Below are 20,542 nucleotides of genomic sequence, written 5' to 3' on the forward strand. Positions count from 1 at the left end.
CAAATCCCATTACCATCCATTCTTCCTTTCTTGAAGCCAACCATGTCACCACCTTCTCTACCTGCCTGCTTACAGCTCACTTCCCCTTCCTCCAAGTCGTTTCTCATTTTAGACTTGGACTCCTGCACTCTGCTTCGATTCCCTTTAAAATCCACCTCTGCAACCTCACCCACAATTTCTTTTTGTTCTCCAGCCACAAGGGCACTGGCCTAGTGCTAGGTTTCCACCCTCTCAATAATTCTAAAGGACTCACAAAAATCACAGAATTGGGAGTGGGCTTATACGCCAGAAACAGATTTTTACGCATTAATCGAAATTAAAACCTCCTTTCACAGACAGCTGAATAGCTTCTTTGACCATACGGTTGAATCTCTCAACCTGACCGCTCGCCTCGGGATGGAACACAGCAATTTTCTAATGTGTCTCTCCACACTTCTATAAATAACCCTCCATATATTTTCTGACAAACTGGGGGTCATTGTCTGTTACCACTTCCTGGGGAATACCTTCTCTGCAAATAATGTAATCCAAGAACTCAACAAGAACACAACAACATTTTCTGAAGTGACTTCCTTTACCATTTTAATCATCTCAAGCCATTTTGAGTAGTAATCAACCAGCACAACCTCAAATGCCACCTGTCTTGGTAACATAGCAAAAGGGGCAATAATATCCAGACCCAATTTTCGCTGCTTCAGGAAACTCAACCGGCTGTGAATTAGTAGTCTATGCTTTAGCCGATCTGTCCCTAGAAGCACACTCTCCTCGCATCTCCTCGCATCTTTACTTGGTGTTGAACAAAAACATCTATCCCCAACCACCAATACCTTTGTTCACAATAACTTTTATCAGATTAAAAGGAAGTATGAACTTGTCCACTCGCACCATGATACAATTCTCCAAAGTAAATTCTTTCCATCGCTTGTAATAACCCATCAATTCTCCTGGAATCTTTTACCTCTGGCCAACCTCACAAAATAAACTGTATTACCTTGTTCAGCTCACCATCCTACTCCATCTCCTCTTTCCATTTAGCTTCGGGAACAATAGGGTGTTCTAAACCTACCAAATTGCTATCTTGTAACGTAAATGCTAACTTACATTCTTCCATATCTGTCTCATTGGGATCATCTCCTGGTACTGGTAACCTTGAAATGCAATCAGCATGCACTTAGATCTTTCTGGGCACATACTCCAACTGATACTGAAAACTTTGCAATCTAGAGGCAAATCTGGCCAACCTCGCAGTCATAGCTCCCCCCCACCACGGGCCATCACGTGTGGCCTGTGGACCATCTTAATGATTAATTTTGTCCCCCATAAAAAGTCTTAAAATGTTCTGCTCCTCACCCCTCCCCACACACACACAGGCCAACAACTCTCTCTCCATCACAGATTCATTCTTCCCAGCATCTCACATAGCGCTTGATGCATTCGCCACAATTTACTCCTTGCCATGATCTCTCTGCATCAACACACCACCCAATCCACAGTTACTGGCATCGGCCATCACAACACATTGCTTCCCATTCATAAAATGTTTAAGACTTGGTGCGTTCACGATCAAAGCTTTCACAACATTAAAAGCTGCAGTCATACCTTCAGTCCATGCATACTTTGCATTCTTTTTTAAGAAGCACCTGAACTGATCCACTTTGGATGTGTAATTAGGAATAAACCTTGCATAAAATTAAGTTAGTCCAAAGGCCACTACTTACTGCTTTTTGCGGGTGGGAACAGGAGCATTAGGGATGTTTTCCACATGATTACATTTGAGTTTAATACCCCCACCGCTAATGCTATGCTCCAGATACTCCACTTCACATTTCTTAAATGTATACTTGTCTGAGCGTAGCGTTAGACCCTTTGATTACAGAGCCGCTAAAACCTTCCTTAAGTTGTCATCATGCCCTTCTGTCTTTTGCCAAACACCAATGTGTCATAGTGAAAGGCTATTGTGCCCTTTAAACCTTCAAGAGTTTCTTTCATTAGCCTTTGATGAACAGATGCTGTGCTAGCAAGCCCAAAAGGCATCCAGCAAAACCTAAACAATCCTCTGGAGTGATGAAAGCTGTAACATTTTTTGAATCATCATCTATGCAAACTTGATGATATGCACTAACCAGATCTAGACCCGGCTAAAGTGGTAACCATCCCATGTAAATTAGGAAGAGGATGGGCTTCCATCCAAATAGCACTTTTAAGGCTGCAAAAATCCACACAGAGCCTCAGTTTCCATGAAGATTTAATTAAAATCCCAACCGGAGACCCCGATGGGGATGACTCCTCAGACTCAATAATGTTCTTCTCACACATATCACTCAATATGTTCTCAATTTTGCTCCTGTAAGACAACGATACATTCCTCACCCTAAGACGTCTAGGACTAGCATTGTCACACAATCTAATGCGATGCTTAATCCCCTGGTATTCACCCAACTGGTCACTGAAAACTTCAGGAAATTACGATTTTAACTCACGAATGAATCCATCCAGTCCTCCAGTTATTTCTCCACAATTGACAATGGAAGGATTCCCAATCGTGTACATGGGAGGATCAGCTTTTGGGTCCAATCTAATACCCATGTCTTCTTGGTGTGAGCAACCCAACTAGGATTGTCCACTCCTAGCCAAGTAAATCTTCCCATAAGTGCGACATCCAAAAAACTTTAAATTTGCCAAAACATACCCTACTAAGCCAATTTTATGACCTGTATAACAATAAGGTACCACATCTGGAAGCAATAAAATGTTATTGGGCCATTTCTCCTTAACCATAGCATGTGATATAACAGTGTACCAAGCGCACGAATCCACTAGCACACATAACAACCCCATCAATTGTAATTTCACATGAGGGAAATGTTGCTATACTTTTCCCCCCCACTTATGTTCAAAACAGTGTTGATATCCTGTTCAAAATTGTCATATATGTTGTCATTCTAGTTCTGCAGCAAATTCACTCTCCTGGGAGCTGACCGGCCCACTCTACTAAAATGCCTCTTCTTATTGCATCTGGAACTCATTTTATCTACTGCAGGACAAGTCACAGCAAGTGATCTAAGCACAGAAACATAATACCCCATGGACTTCTTAGAACATTGTTTACTAGAATAAAATATAAATCTCTCCATCACAACATTAGTTTTTCTACCATACAGTAAACATAACTGTAAACATTAACATTGCCAGGGTTACCCAATGCTGTAAGCACTGTATAAATGCAATTACAATACGTGTTGGGTAATTGCATTGCACATGTCTACAAAACGGATCACAGGCTCTTTCCATGAGGTAGCCCCTTTGCAGGGATGAAGGGCAGCTCTCCAGATCAGGGAGACAAAGTGGCTACATGAAAGGCTGCAGAACTGTTAAGTTGTAGAAATTCTGTTCAGGCCTCTACCCCTAATCACCACTCTGAATCCTTGTACAACTATCTTTGGTTGTGTGCAGATGTGGCCTGGCAAAAAGACACTCACATGGAATGTAACAGCCTTTTGCAATGAGGAATAACAAGATGCTACAAAAATTCACCCATACGGGAGGGGAAATGGATGCACTAGGCGACCTCTTGATAGATTAATCAAAGCACCCAGTACCTTTGTAATGTTACAACCCTGCCACAATGTGGCCACTGAGCATACAATACACATTCATTATCCGGTGTACTCCTTTTGCTCTTGATGTGTTTGACTCTTGGACATTGCTGGATCATGGCAAGATCTTGGGAACTTTTTTTTTTTTTAAAAGACCTTTATTGTACACTCACAGTATGACACAGCGTAGTGCCTACAACCCTTCGGGCCGGCCGCGTCTGGTATTATACCTTATCAAGATTAGAGGATTTACACAGCCCAATAGCCGACAACCCAGAGGTTCGGCGGCGTGGCAGAAGAGCATTCGCACATTCTAAACCATTCATGGTACGAATAAGTCCCAGGTCTATGAAAGATTCTGTTTTTTTTTCCCCCTATAACATTGGAGTCGTCTAACCCTGTAGCAAACCTTTCGTGTTTAAACCTGTAGTTGTAACTTTTCTGAACTTTAATACAGATGCATTTGTACATATAGCAAAGACCGTGAGACTACTGCTCCATATATTTTGACAGTCATATAACAAGCAGAATATACCAGGTAATAAAAATAAACTTGTGCAGTATTAACCAATACCAGTGAAGAGGGCAGCATGAGTTATAACAGTTAATTTCGCCTCAAGAAGCCACTCTCCATCACCATTCCATGCCATTTATGCAATCATCCCCCATAACCTTTTCTGCACACTACTCACAGCATACCATCGTCGAAGCAGAATCCTTATTTGGAAACCAGGCAATCCCATCCATTTACCCGTCAGGTAACAGAGCATAAAGTACAGCATAGACAGTCCACAGTGTATGGACCCATGTCCTACCCGTCCATAGCAATATCCGCATCCTCCCGGCTCCCATCATCTGATGGATCTATGGTAGCCGTCAAGTATCTCCTTAAGATCTTGGGAACTTTACCTTCGGATTCTAGAGTGAGACTTTAGGACCTGTAAGATGGGGTCTAACGCTCCATCCAGGAAAAAAATTGACAATCTGGTTCAAGCAGTAGTAGTACTTAAACAGCAGAGGTCATCGAAGCAGAAGAGGAGGATGCCAGGAAGCCAACCTATACGATACTGTATTTTAAGACGTAGAATAGAGTTTCTATTTGGAACAAGTCTAAGAAGCTGCGTCCCCTTTCAGTGGATTTGGTAATAGACTAGGAAAATTCCCTCAAATACACCAAATGACTAAAAAGCAATTTTAAACTAATCTCAAAACTAAAATAAAAAAATCTTACATAAACTACTAGTGTTATTCTTTGTGCACATGCCACTTATTGAGCCTCAGATACATTAATTATTCCCATAAAAGAACACCTGCTCATCTTTAGCCTTCAAACAACTGTCCTAGACTGTCCTAAATTTTGCAGACAAAATTTCTTTATACTCCAAACTCCCAAGCGCACAGCATCAGTTTGCATTCTCTCGAAATAACTGAGCGCCAATGTCCATTTAAGAAGCATTATTGCAATGGTTTCATCCTTCAGTTGTATATAATGATTATGCCATATTTGTTGCAAAATCATAACTTTGATACATTTGTCACGAACTTAAAAAATAAAAGGTTACAATATGCAACATAGAAAACCATGCAAGTAACAGATTGTGTTCCAATTATGTCATTTCAGGTTGAATGGAGCGTTCACAAACCCAATCTATGGATTACACACAGTATAAGCTTCTGGCAACTGGCGGTATCAAGCCATCGAGAAACTCTGGGACAATCAATTGGGTAAGGTATACAATTCACCCGCAAATAGTACACTTGTGTGCACGCAACACCAGAAGCAGGCAGAATAGATCAGCACTATGGGGGAAAAAACTAGCAGGCAGCTTTCACACATCAGTACCTCTGGTAAGACATGTTTGGTGTGGCTGCTATGTAGAGACACATTCCCTTGCTGGAAATCACACCCCCCTGGTAAAGCAAGCTGCAGACACAGGGGAAGACAAGCCAGGGCTTTCTTTAGAAAGCGTATCCTCACCTGGCCGGAAAACATTAAAGGTGGTTATGAAAACTCGAAGAGTGGGGCCTATTCACATTTATACTTGTTAATATAGCACAGACTGAGCCCTATGGGGTACTACAGCAGAAGAGCTTTAAGAATGAATGTGCCTTGATACGTGCATAATACGCGCATTACAAGGATACTGCAACGTGCCAAGGTGTTCTTTGCCAAGTAGATGCACAAAGCTGGAAGCTGTGGCTCTATGAGGTCACAGGACTCCAAGGTGGCCTGCAATATAATATTAAATGTACAGTAGGGGGTATAACATTTTATAGAATAAGGGGGTGTTTCCAGCTCTAACAGTGTTTTAACTTGTCCTAGGCATGAGGTGTCTACCCAGGCTGGTGGCTGTATTCGTATTCCGAGTCTTTTGGTTTTGTTTTTACATCTACAAGAGCAAGACAAGTTACAGAACGTAGGAAAAATACAAAATGGATTGGATGCACTGCCCTTGCCTGTCGAACTGAGAACAATGCACCCAACCAGTGCCAGACGTATGCAGGTGGTTGCAAGCAGTGGGCACCAGCTCTCATTTTTGGGAAACGAGGGCTTTTTTTAAATTTAATTACCAGGCAGAAAGTGTAGGGGGACAAGAGAAAGAGGCAGGGCGTTGAATGGAGACTGGGCAGCCCGGTGGTAGGCTCCTAAGTACACCTTTGGACTCCTCTCACTTATTATTACACAAATCAATGCACCTTACCTAAAAGGGTTTTACTCCCAAACCAGTCCAAGTTGGCTGGAGAGCAATAGGTACAAGCTCGTCTCTGCCCGTCCATGTCTGAACTGCACCAGAAACCCTGATCCTCCTTCGACTCACCACTACCCCGCTGCTCTCCTTCGCACTCTGAACCCCAGACGCCACACCGCCCTCTGCTGGCGTGCCACACACCACAACACAACACTGAGGGGGCGTTCACCTGGTCCTTCTGCCACTTCACCAGCAGCACTGCTCCAGAAACTCCTGCATTTACAAAGAACATACTCCCAACACCCAGCCCCACACCCAAACACCTACCAACAAACACTCACAACCCTCACACCCCAACATCATGCATGCTCCTTCACACCCACCCGCTCGCTCAGCGGACACAACAAAGTGATCTGGGACCTGCTGGATGATGCCTCCCGGAACTCCTCTTCCTCAAGGAAACATTGCTGACCACAGCTTCAACGCCGGAAATCGCTGCTGCCATCCCCGATGGATACAAGATCTCCAGGCAAGACCGCCTAAAAAGGCCAAAGGGAGGAACTGCCATAATTTATAAAGACACCGTCAACTGCACTGCCTCAACAGAAGACTGAACAAACTAAATGGAATACCTCTACTTTAAAATATAAATCACACCCAATTTCACCCTGAGTGGAACCATGGTTTCTTGCTCCCACCCACCCTCCACACCCAAACTCCTGAGCCGGCAACATTACGGGCTTTATTACCCCACTAGTTCTTAACTCCATTGCAATTTATCCTACTAGTAGACCTCAGTTTTCATCTAGAAGACCAGAAGGACCACAAATCAGCTGCAATCCTTGACAGCCTTGAAAACGTGAGACAAACAGGACCCCACCCACGTTTCCGGATACGTCTTATCTCTCTTCTTCAGACCCTTCAACAACATTACGATCAACACACCAAGACCTGTCACCTGGATAGACTATACCATAGTCAGTTATACAATCAACATCCATCAATACACAAGAACCCCCACAGCGGGCCCAGTGCGAAAACACTGGAACAACAGCAGAGCAGGGCTTTGCATCTTACAAAACACTGCTCCTAAAGATTGGAACAACCTCCCGCAACACATCAGAGCCTCCTCCTCCCTTCTTGACTCCGCAAGAAGCTGAGGACCACGCTCTCTCAAGCCCACCGGGGTCAGCCTCAGGCTCCTGGATACCCTCAGGGGTGATAAGCGTACTATAAAAACTGATAACCGACAATATAATGTTTGCCCCACTTCCTTCCATTTGGCTATCTCACAGCCTTTGGATTTTTGAAAGGTTAGCAAAGGCTACAAGAAGGCCATAAACCTCAGAATTGGGTGCGAGTTTGCCAGGACTTTCCAAATGCATGTGAGAACAGGCACACCCTCGCCATTGCTGCTCCGCTGGCCACTTTGCATCTTCTGGGATTGGTGAAGCAGTCGGGGGTACACAGGTGAATGGGCAGGCACTGGTCTGCGGAGCCTTTTATATCGTTTTCATCCTGTAAATTGACACAGATCCCCTCTTGACTCACAGCATGGAAGGGAGAAGGGCAGCACTCAAACACCTAGAAGCAATGACTAGATGAAGCGGTAACATCACTACTAAACTGTAACAAGCATTTACAATGAAACGGTCTCGCCTTTGCAAAAGTTAGAGCTATTGGCATTGTAAATGACAACATTTTTATTTATGTGTTGGTTTTGAAAACAGAAAAATAAATGGCATTGTCATTTACAATGCCAATAACTTAATCTCTCGCAAATGCCACCCACACACATCCACCCACAGAGTCAGTCACACAGTCAGTCAGTCAGTCAGTCAGTCAGTCAGTCAGTCAGTCACACAGTCAGTCAGTCAGTCACACAGTCAGTCAGTCAGTCACACAGTCAGTCAGTCAGTCAGTCAGTCATTCAGTCAGTCAGTCAGTCAGTCAGTCACACAGTCAGTCAGACCTCTTCGCCCCTTTCTTTTCCACACCATTACAATGAACGATCAGCCAATTCCCATGATTTTGAATAGTGGTGTTCCATTTACAACTCATATTTTCCAACGTGGTTCGGGGAGGAAAGTTTACCCGATGCCGGGTGTTGCCTAGTTCATTGCCACAAGGCTGGCACACCTTCCCAAAGCTGGACGTTAATACACGCGCCTTCTTCAACAAGCCCTGACAGAAAGACCCACAAGTCTGCAAATGGGAAGCCATGTGTCCCACGCTGAGCTTTTGTTTCCTGTGACCTGTAGTCCCTGCCCCCTCGGCACTGGGACCGCACCAGCCGGGTGCTCCACAGTTAACCCCGATCTCCAGCTCTCGCTGCCACGAGGCGTGCCGCTGAGATGTGCAGCAAGTGAGAGCTGCCGCAGTGCTAAGGCAGAGCTGCTCCGCCTGCACGCGACAGACAGCGGAGGCTGCTGGCGGCGCGTTGTACCTGCTGGATCCGCTGCTATCTGCCGGGCTCTGGCACCTGAGCCCACCAGCGGCAACTTTATTACCCGAACCCTGTGAAAACACTTTACTATATTAGTTTTGGTGCCGTGGTTTCGCCACAAGATGAACATAGGTTGTGGCACAGTTTTGTGGAACAGTATATAAGGCATGCCCACAGCTAGCTCGTGTTGGGTGTAACTCATCGGGCAGCTAAATGTCGGGCCCCTTCATTGTCGATGTATGAGGGTGCCCGTCACTAATTTCAGTGGCAGTCTCACGTTCTGCAAATACCGATTCCATAGTACTGAAAACCATTTAATACGGTAGGAGAAACGGTAAAACAATAATAATTACAAGTACAATGTGACCACATGCAACATTGAAAAAAAGCGCTCGGAACAAGCTCCGGACTTCCTGCTGGCATAAAAGGTTCCTTATCTTCTTTATGGGGCCATCTGGCCCCATAAAGAAGATAAGAAAGCTTTTACGCCAGCAGGAAGTCAAGTAAGCTAGTCTGAAAAGGACAGGGCTTACAGAGAAAGAAGAACGTCACTAGGACTTCTTCTCCAGTGGCTGGCCACCGTTTTGCATGAACGGTGACGGCAGCCAATGGAAAAGATGGGCGGGGCTTTACCTCGCTAGTGAAAATCCCTCTATGTCATTAAGTCTCGCCAGCTCGACTGCACATGTGCGCAGTCTTTCGCAGGCTGAGACCTAAAAAGTTATTACCAGCTCATAACATAATTTTCTTCAGGCAAGCAATTTGTGGTATCAGAATGCACATTTATCAAAAATGGAGGATAGCATTTTTTAGCGAAATAAGTCTACAATATACAGAGGAAGAAACATACAACAATTAATTGAAAAGAAAGTTGTTTTTGCTAGTTTTGCTAGGAACTTTGGCCCCCTTTGACAATACCTTAAACTAATTTTCAGTGGATCTTAAAAAGTTTAGTGAAGATTGATCAGCGACGAGATGCTGGGGAGTATAATCTCAAAAACTTGCGCTTTTCTTCCATCAGAAAGGGAGCTTTTGTTCATGGACACCTCGAAGTTGTCTGGGGTCCCCCCCCCCCGCCCCCTGCCCCCCCTGCAGGTAGGTACAGATGCAAAAGCCAAATCTTTGCTCAGACCGCATTTGATTGACTATTACATTTGCCCCAGCAGCCATTACTGGATTCGTAGATCAAAGATGGACCTGCAGACTCCATTCGGTAAAATAATTTGATGGCCTTCGGAGTCAGGCATTGACTTTTAACAGCAAGGTGTTGATATCCCCTCTCCAGGAAATGCTGGGGTGAGGCTCAGAAGAGTGCAAAATAATTTTGTACCAAGTATGAAAACCTGCCATCGGGTCCAGAAACTCACTTCAAGTCCGAAAACCAAATAGCAAAATTTATATTAACTATTTCCTTTAGCCCATCTCTGCCCACTGCTGTATATACTGCGTACAGGGCATTGTGACAGCTTTTCATATCTCTGTTAAGATAACATAAAAGGTCATATGATCATTTGTGATAAAAGAATATCAAATGTACTAACAGCACTGATACAAGGGTACTTTCTGGAAGTAGGAAGGGACAACTGGGTAATTTTAAATTAATACTGCTTGGGCATAAACTAATTATGTATCCATATAATGTTGGTGAGGAGATCCATGTTATGTTATTGAAACCGTAGACATTTTGTTCACGGGTCATAGTGTGGATGACCTTTATATGTAGGGCTCTTGGTTTTAATGGTATTTATTTTTTCAACATGTCATTCATTATTTATCCATATTTCTTTTTTGCCCATCTTACTGGTATTTTCCCGTATTTATTTTGGGCTTCAATAACAAATGGAGTCTAAACATGGTGTTTCCACATTTATTTAACTGATAAAAATGCACTCATACTTTAAAACCGGTTGTATTTTCGCAAATTAAGCAGCCAATGTAGCAGAAAACTACACCCACATGTAAATATTAGCAATATGACCAAATATATGTTAATATATGCCTACATTTAAGTAAATCCAATCCTGTTTTTTTAACTTCCCACTTCCCATGCTGACTCAGCTCAGATGTTGGCTTGAAATTCATAAAGGACTGTGTCGAAAGTCACTCACAAAAAGGACAATTTTCTGAATTTTTCTGCTTTTAAAAATAAATACAGACAGGAAACACATTGTTTCCTGTATGTATTTATCTGCAAAAATCAGTAAAAACAGAAATTTGGGAGCCTTAATCATAGCAATCAATGGAACTCAAGCACTTTTTAGGTCTCGCGTGGCGAAGACTGCTCACATGCGCAGTATCGCTCGCGAGATTTAATGACTGAGTAGCGAGGGTTAACCCTGCCCCACTTCTCTATTGTCTGGCCTCCTTAACGGCGGCCAGCCATTGGAGAAGAGGTCTCAGTGTTGTCATTCTCTCCATGTAAGCCCCGTCCTTTTCGGATTGGGGGGCGTGTTTTTTAGTTTTGTTCTACTAGTGACGTTCTCAGTCAAAAACACGCCCCCCAATCGCAAAAGGACGGGGCCTAGGTAGAAAGAAGAACCATTTGTCTCTAAGCCCCGTCCTTTTCAGACTGGGGAGCGTGTTTTTGACTTGTTTACATCCTAGAAAGAAAGTCAAAAACACGCCCCCCAATCGCAAAAGGACGGGGTCTAGGTAGAAAGAAGAACCATTTGTCTCTAAGCCCCGTCCTTTTCAGACTGGGGAGCGTGTTTTTGACTTGTTTACATCCTAGAAAGAAAGTCAAAAGCAAGCCCCCCAATCGCAAAAGGACGGGGCTTAGAGACAAATGGCGAGCGCTTGTTAGAGCATGAGCCCTAGGATCCCAGTCCTCGTCACGGTCATTATTCTTCTCTTGATTACCTTATTCCTGCCACTCAAATTGAAGAAAACAGAATATTTATCCTACGTGACGTTTTAATCACGTGACAGTGAGTCGCAAGTATTATGTATCTTCAGGTTGCACGCTCTTTAGTCTTTTGTCTTTGTCTAAATAGTTAGCCACGCCCGTTCACATCTCATCTCTCGCCGCTCTCTCCTCTGAAACCAGTGGCGATAAGAGTGGCGGGGCCAGAGATGGTGAGTACCGAGGAGGTTAGTCGTTGACTGTGTATGTTAGTGTGAAACGCTGCTTCTCCTCTCACGACGGCCAACAGCATGGCTGTATTTTTATGTGTCCGGGAGGTGAGTAGTGAAGGCGCCAAAGCGCTCCCATCCGGCATACGCGTAGCCGATATACTCACTTCAGTATGTACCGACCTGCAAGTACTGTAACGTGTATTGCATTCGGGAGGGTTCAGTCGTGGCTGGGAAAGTGTGTCTTGTGCTTTACAATCTTAAAATATTGCCACACTACGTCAGTCTTGTGGTGATGTTCTCCAGATATACAACTGTTTATTGGAAGGGGCACCAGCGTTGAAGTCTTTTTCACTTATGCCCTCATACCTTTGTGCGGTTTCTCGCCCTATAACACTTTTAACCGTACCCCAAATTAAAATACACAGCCTCATTGCACATTGTACAATTAGACAGATCTGGTACCATTGTATCGACTTCTGCCCCCAAAAGTGTGGGTCAGTTGATGCAGTTCTCATGTGCGCACACTTTGCTTGTGACCCAAAGTGATGAGTCGTTCTAAAATTCTGTACATATATAGGCGCGTTTTTGTTAATAAAATAGGTATCACTGAGAGGGTGGGGATGTTGTGCTCATTATGTGCAAGTCTCCTTTGTCATGTTATCCGTCTGATGAGTTTATAGTCCATCTTGGCAGGGATTTCCTGGAATAGAACACTGCTCCGCTGTATCCGTCACTCCAAGTGTGCTGTTTAGCAACATGCTCGGGCATCTGAAGATCTCGTTCACGTGCCCCCCATAAATGTTTTCTTGCAGCTGTGTGCTCTATGGAGTCCACGTCAGCCGGACACCCCCTAGGTGGATTCAGATCTCCTTTATATAAAGCCATTTTGATTACATCGATGATGCTACGCAAGTGAGAATACCGTTACACACGGAGTCAAGGTTTGCAAGAGGGAACAGGCATACTAAGTGACACAAAAGCAAAATACGGAAGTCTACATTGAATGGACAGATAGATCCACGTGCATATCCCCGAACAGTTAATACAGAAATGCCTTCTTATGGAGTTCGTTGTATCACTTGATTCATTTCATTATGGTATTGCTAGTATTTTATCGTCAGCTGTGATTGCCAGCATTACGCTGAAATGCTAAATGACAATGTTTCAACCCAGATTTACACTATGTGGGAGGGGCTTCCTATCACTGAATAAGGCTTCTGGTTGCACAATAGTAGTCGTGTGACCCCCCCACCTGCAAATACTCCCCTCCCCCGCTCCATACTGCAGGCTCACATCCTCTCTCGGGGCAGAGGAACGAACCCCTGCCCGTGTCTAGGGATGGAGGCCCGCAATTGCCAGGCCCAAGACGGCGACCTCTAGGCCGTTCATCCAGACCAGAGTTCTTCAAGCCCCCTCTGGATTCCTCAGGCTTTCACGGGCTCTCAGTCAAGGGCAAAATATCACTGCCAAGGGTGGGGTCTTTATCCGTCCCTGGGACCTTTAAGAGAAGGACGGCGACAAAGTCAAATGTCAGGCAAAGCGGAAGTGACATCGCATCATTTGGGCAGACCTCTTGACCCACCCATAATCATGTACCAGCCTCCTCTTCATGCAAAGGAACTATGGGATGGAGCGAATGTTCTAGAAAGCAAGCAAGTTCCTTAGCTCGCACCCTCTTCACTCCTCTCGGGGCCTTCAAGACAGCTGAGACCAGGTGAAGAAAGAGCAGTGTGTGGCTCTGTGTGTGTGTGGTTGTGTGTGTGTCTTCTGTGTGTGGCTCTGTGTGTCTGTGGCTCAGTGTGTCTGTGGCTCTGTCTGTGTGTGTGGCTCTGTCTGTGTGTGTGGCTCTGTCTGTGTGTGTGGCTCTGTCTGTGTGTGTGGCTCTGTCTGTGTGTGTGGCTCTGTCTGTGTGTGTGGCTGTCTGTGTGTGTGGCTCTGTCTATGTGTGTGTGGCTCTGTCTATGTGTGTGTGGCTCTGTGTGTCTGTGACTCTCTGTGTGTGTGTGTGTGGCTGTGTGTGTGTGTGGCTGTGTGTGTGGCTCTGTGTGTGTGGCTCTGTGTGTGTGTGCAAATGCAATAGGTGTCGCATTTACGAGAGATTAAGCTATTGCCATTGTAAATGACAATGCCATTTATTTATCTGTTTTCAAAACCAACACATAAATAAAGTTTGTCATTTACAATGCCAATAGCTCTAACTTTAAAAAAAGGCGAGACCGTTGAATTGTAAATGCTTGTTTCCGCATGCTCTTGGTGAAGCAATTTGTAGGTTCTCTTTGGAATGGCAGCCTTTCACATCCATGGAAACTCTATGAGGATACCTGTTGGCTGTCACTGAAACTTCAACATTTCAGGTCATAAATGAGTTTGTCAATTAAGTTGTTTCTTTAATTAATTAATTGTTAATTGAGTAATATGGTTGTGGGGGTAATTATAGCGGAGAATTGCTATTTTTTAAAGATACATATTAGTAAAGAATCATACTATCCCTTTAACAAAAGGTCCCTGTGTGTGTTTTTTTCACCCAGTCTTTCAGAGGTTTTGAGGTTATACTCAGAAAAACGTTATTATTGTAAGGTCGCAAAAAAAGAGCACTTTTAGTACCCCGCAAGTATTCAGAGTGTCTCATAAAAGTCCTGGCATGTTGGTACACATAGGCAAAAAAATCGCCCTTTAACTGTTGGCTAAAATGCTGGCCTATAGGGACAGCCCTACCCACAGATTAACCTAGACATACTCCAAGTTGATCGTTTTTGAGGTACCAAAGCTACATGCTGGAGGAAGAATTGTTAAATCCTAAAGCAGTTCATCCGGTTTCATCGGAAAAGCGCTAGCCTTGCAGTACTTGCCAGGAAAGACAGAATATGAGCAGGCAGATGCCAGCAATCTACTTATAGAGAACTTTCCACAATGAGCGCCTTTTACAGGTTAAAGATGAACTCACTGGACAGCATCTTTGAAGCAGAGACGTGGCGACCGCCTTCACCTTGAACGTGCGTCTGAGGCTGAACTGAGGAGACAGAGATAATACAACATAAACTAAAAACTTATGAGTTCTAGGCCCTGGCACAGCAGAATCTGCCCAACTGGTGGTTTAGCCAGCTGGCCATACACAATTAGTGAATTTACAATATAAATCAAGGCAGACAATACTTTCTGCTGGTGCTGCTGTTGCCCATAGCAAAAGATTTGCTGCCATTTCCCTCTGGTGCCGTATTTTCTGCTACAACACCAGACATCAGGAATAGGCGAATTAATCCAGGGCACCGCAGTCAAGACATTTAGTCTTCAAGGTCAGGAGCACAGAAAATGTGGGCTAGAGCCAACAGACTTACTTGCTTATGCCTACTACCCCTCCAGGCCTTCAACCAGGAATCTCGAGCCACCTCTGTCCTCTGCTTTTCTTTCAATCTGACTCCAGGTGTAACCCATCTATTTGCAGTCAGCCTTCAGGCCCCAGCTGCATGCGTTTCTTAGCCTTCCTCTTTTCCCTTGAGGGTTCTAGGTCAGGGCGCGCCTGGTGAACCACCAGAAGTACATCTTAAAGGTGCCAAAAGAACCCTCTGAAAGAGTCTTCAGTGGACACTCAAGCAACGAAACTGCATTTTGCAGTCTCCTTTGCCAGCCACAGCCAAGAGAAACCACCAATATTTGACTACACTGGCGGGTAACGCAATTCTCCATCTTGACCCGACATTCACAAAAGCAAGATACTAGAGATTACGCCATTTACTGGGAGGTTTGAAGCGCAAGCTGTTAATGTACAGCTAGCCAAACACAGGTGTCACAATTTCATTTGAGAGATACGTCATTCTTCGAGAGGATGTGGCTTAATGGCTAGGGCGGTCAACGTCAAAGCTGAGAACCCGGGTTCAAGTCTCGGCAGGGAAGGTCAACATCCTGCGATTCTGGGCAAATCACTTAATATCCCTGTGCCTTACAAAATGAACGTGTTTGTCATCTGTAATGCAACTGGTGCTCATGTAAAGGCTCAGATACTTTTGGGTCGAGTTTGCACTATATAAAACTCTGGAAAAAAAGGGAAAAAACGCTACTATTTCTTATTCATTTAGCCACTTTCGGAGATTCTATTTGTTACTGTCAACTTTCCATGCCTATTTGGCTAAAACCCATTTCAATTTAATTAAGGGTGTAAATGATAAATACATTTTGATGGACCCTCAGGATACTGGTAACCATTTCGACATGTAAATACAACAGTAAAAGATGAGATGTAACGAGCAACATATATTCGAATGGGAAAATAATATATTACAAATGATTGTGGACTCTAAGAGGCGAGTGGCTGGAAGGCCCGGTGCACTTCGCTGACACTTGGCCTTAATTTAAGATGACGAGTTGGAATATATGAGTTTTTCAGCCTTTTGAGCTAAACATAAATGAGTACTGTTAAGAATATCACCTTTGTACCAAAAGATATAACCAATACAACTTAATTTTGAGGGAAGCCTTGCACTCTGATGCGCAAGACTAAGGGAATTTGACAACTTAGTAAAGTTCCCGTTGCAAGTTCTGGTGCGAGGTTTTAGTTTGTGCCACTGAGAGGCATATATGTCCAGGCGACCCCTGGCCTCATCCCTAAAGACAAAGCCATGTTTCATCCTCTCTTCCGAGAGACATACCTCAGTTCAAGTGTGAACTGGGGTAAAGAGGCGGTGTATATCTTGCTTTGGGATTCATCACAATTTCCATGAAGACACCAACACATACCTAGTACCTTGCCACCAAGCTAGCTAATAATAAACAAACCAGAAGGTATGTTCTCGTGACGCCAGGAGACAGCAGAGATGTATCACAAAAGTGCAGAGCACACAAACCTGGCTCAGTGGAGGCGGCAGGTTTGGTGCAATACTACAGAATTCAGCGTATTCGGATGCGGCAAATAATACTTTCAGGTTATGTTTGACTAGTAAACAGCTGAATGCCTGAGAGTACAGAGCGCCATAAGGTTCATTCATTTCCATTTAGCCAAATCATAAGGTGTGGATCAAAAAAGAAACATGATGCATAAATGATTTGGTGCACTTGTCCAGCGATGTGCAGTTGGAAAACATTTTGGGTCAGAAGAGTTAAACCATTATGGCAGCATGGTAAAATATCTATATGGCATGTGTCCCAACTCAAGCAATAAATAACATCTTATAAAAATGATACCAAATCATAAATAAACTATTTTTTAAATGTTATATCCTTAAACAATAGGTTTAGCAAATCCAATACATTCCAACTGCATCTTTCCTTTATGGGTATCAGAAATTCTGCTGAGCAGTAAAAACAGGCATTAATGCGGGTAAGGGACGTTTTTACTATTTTTGCTGATTTAACATGCCCATTTCCACAGCACGGAGCTATAACTCTGTCATGATTAACACAAACAAGCACTTGGCATCTCCTAGTGGTAACTGCTTGGAGAACCATACACTGACTACTGGGAGTTTTGTCCTATGTTTTGCTAAGCACCACCACGAATATGTTAGGCCAAAACCTAATATCAAATGATGGCATACTGAAACAGAGAAAAGATGATGCACAGCAACCGATTTCTTACTAACCTCTAGATGACATCAGAAATGTGTGGTAGGTGGCACCGCCTCAACTTTATGTACCAGAGAAAGGTAGGATCTTTTGCAAACAAAGTTATGCATTATGCAGCTCGGGTTCGTGTCTATCATAATACAAGTCAATCTACAAACAGGCGCCAATGGTACACGAGTGAGTAAGTGTGCGTGCAAACAGTAGGAAAATCCGATGTTTTTTTTTTTTAAAGCGAAATGCGAGCAGGCTACTTGAAACTGGTGAATTTAGACTGCTCAGGGTTCACTGGAAATACCAAGGAGCATGACGTCTACATGCCAACTCGCCTCACTTGCATGGTATGCTCTGATGTCTTCGCCAGATGTGAGGGTTTTACAACCACCGTTGCCAATTTAAAATAATAATAACAAAAAAAAATTAATTTCATGCAGGCAGGGCTCAAAGACTCACCGATCGGAGCACTTAACTCCAGGGGGGCGATAAAAAGTGAGAAATCGCCACACAGGCCGCAGTACCTCCTAGACAACGCATGAAGACCTGAACCCTTAATATAGAACACATGAGGCACCCCGAGAATTGCTTTTTTTATTGAGGGGAGATATTTGGGTTTGAAATCATGACGTGAGGGCAAGTTGTCTCATCTGCCGCGAAGTTTTACTTCTCAACGCACAATGTGCACACAGTTTAATAAGGTGCATAGTTTACGGATGTGCATAACAGATCAGCGTAATTAAGAAGTAATACATTTGTATTGGGTAAAGACATAAAGCTACAACATAGCAACAATTAAATGTGGTATGGAAATGCAGCTCACCCAGAAAGAAATACCTAAAGATCATAGCTTTACTGTAAAGATATAGATTCTTGTGATTCGTGTTTATTCTTGGGGCATTCCAAATGCCCCCTGACCCATCCAGGAAGGCATGGAACTAATCTCTGTCCCTGACCAAGAACACATGTCTACACTTCCTGGCGCTGGGAGGTGTGTGCAGGCACTGCAGTTACCTCACACCTAGCATACTTGGCATCTCACCAAGCATAACCCCAGGCTAGATGAACACTGCTACACCTTCCAGAACTGTCCAAAGCAGCTGTTAGTTCCCGTTAGAAGCGCTGCCACTGCCACCCCGCTGTGAGTGCATCCCTGCCCTGTGAAATAAGGGGCGATCTGAAGCTAGGACTGGTCCCACCACCCCACCCCTTCCCCACACACACATCCTGTTGGATTTCCCAGGCTCTTCCTGGGAAGAGCATGTCAGCTGGACACTGCAGAGCGCGCCTACACCCCCTCCCAGCCCCGCCAACACACGTTTTGAACCATTTTCCAGTCAGCCAAAAAAATCAGTGTGCAGAGCGGCATTGAACACAATGGGCTGCCTCCAGCACGGTTCACAACTGAAGGGAATGGAGCAAGGATCAGGGATGAGGCTGGTCCAAGGGGGGCAGACACAAGCACCCCGAGAGGGGGCGGCACAGAGGCCCATGCCCCATCCCGGTGGGGGCTCCCCGAAGCCCCGGCGGGCTCTGCTCACCTCCTATCCCAGCTGGTGCGGGGGTCTCCGGGATGCCCTCGCTCCCTCCTCCGATGCCCGCTCCCTGCGGGTCCGCCTCTGCCCGGGTGCCCCGCGGTCGGTGGGTGTCTGGGAGCCGCCGGTCCCGGGTGTCCCCCGTGCCTCCCTATCCGGTGCACTCCTGGCTTCGGCGGCGGCGGCAGCAGGGCCCTCCCCTCATCCCGCACCGCGCTGCAGCCTGGGAAGCGTCATCCCGGGAGCGCTCCTCCTCCCTGCGCCCGGGCCCGCCTAGCGCACAACATGGCGGCAGCTGGGGCATCTGCGGGGGCAGCTGGGGCTGCAGGGCACCCATCCGAGGTGCCCGTGCGGTGAGAGAGGGAGGCGCGAGGATCCGTGCCCAGGGGTACCAGGGTGCCACCCCATGCCCACAGCACTCATCGGTGTTTCTCATCCCTGGCACAGCTCGGAAGCCACCTTCATTCCTTAAAAAGTAAAACAGAACGAATCCAACCCAGGTTCATTTTTTATTCGTAAAATAACGGCAGGTAATAAAAACACGTTTTAGCACAGCCAATTATAGGCCTGGCTTTTCTATAAGGAACAGTATTTCATCCAAGATTGGGCAGTGGATGAATACACAGCTCATAGGTTTCGCATTTTCTCTTTGCCTTCTGTGATTTGTAGAGTACTTGATCACTTTGCGGAATAAGGAAGACAGTTCAGAAGAAAATAAAAGACCGGGGAAGCTTCTCACACATCGAAGTGGGCATCTGAGAGCTCTGTGCATGTTAGAATGAGGCAGAGGTTTGACGACTGGATGGATGAATGGATATGTGTTAGTTGTAGTTTTATATTGCACATACATATTATACAGCAGGAAAACATCTTGTTTACGTACCTACTGCAGAGCTGATGCAATGCAGAAAAATCTGAAAAATCTAGTATGTACGATAAATAATTAGATAAACAATATTCCAGTTGGTGAAAGAACATAAGTCTACCATTGTTTCAGCCAGCGGTTCAAGAAATAATCGGGGCGAAAAAGAAAGTTCAAAGTAACATGTAACGGCTGAGTGCGTGAATGAATAAAGTTAAAACAGTGTGCGTTTAAAAAAAAAAATCCTTTCCATTTTTTTTCCAAGCGATTGAAATGTGCACAGCCAAGTACTTGGCTGCATCCAAAATAAAAATACTCCATCATGGCTGTAAAGAGGAGTCCAGCACTTCACAGCCTCTAAACGTCACTCATTTTGATCCCAAAACTCTGAAGACTGCAACAGCACATGGAAGAGAGGTTGGCACGAGATGTTTACAAACTTGGGGAGGGGCCCCTCTACCTTGCAAACCAGAGAACCCGCACTACTCATCCAGTAGAGCAGACCCACCTTGCAGCCTTTTCTTCTTTAGTGTCCCTTCTCCGCACTATGGGGTGCCAGCGCCACGAAGCACTGGATGTTTATGGCATAGTGAACACGTGTACACAGTGGACAAGCGCGCAGGCATGGAGCAAGAAGTTACCAGATACACAGGTATAGAATAAAGGAAAGGAATGTAGTTCAGTGGACAGTAACATCAGCTTCACCGCCATGGTAGTCAGATGGACCTGATAACGTTTAAAATAAAGCATAGCAGAATGAACATAAAACATACTATTGCAAATTTGGTGCA

General features: G+C 44.7%; 1 protein-coding gene across 2 annotated transcripts in view; it reads right to left on the reverse strand.

The window, feature by feature from the left end:
- The window catches only part of PTK2 (protein tyrosine kinase 2), an 878,302-nt gene extending 859,181 nt beyond the window's left edge, over positions 1-19,121 (reverse strand). Inside the window, exon 1 of one of the 2 annotated variants that reach the window (XM_086966271.1) lies at positions 18,896-19,121. The gene's annotated coding sequence lies outside the window, so the exon portion shown is untranslated. The remainder of the gene's footprint in view (positions 1-18,895) is intronic. The other variant, XM_086966270.1, reaches the window with a different exon arrangement.
- Positions 19,122-20,542: the final 1,421 nt, after the last annotated feature.

This window comes from Lissotriton vulgaris, chromosome 4_1 (genome assembly GCF_964263255.1).
Source record: "Lissotriton vulgaris chromosome 4_1, aLisVul1.2, whole genome shotgun sequence".
Lineage (NCBI taxonomy): Eukaryota > Metazoa > Chordata > Amphibia > Caudata > Salamandridae > Lissotriton > Lissotriton vulgaris.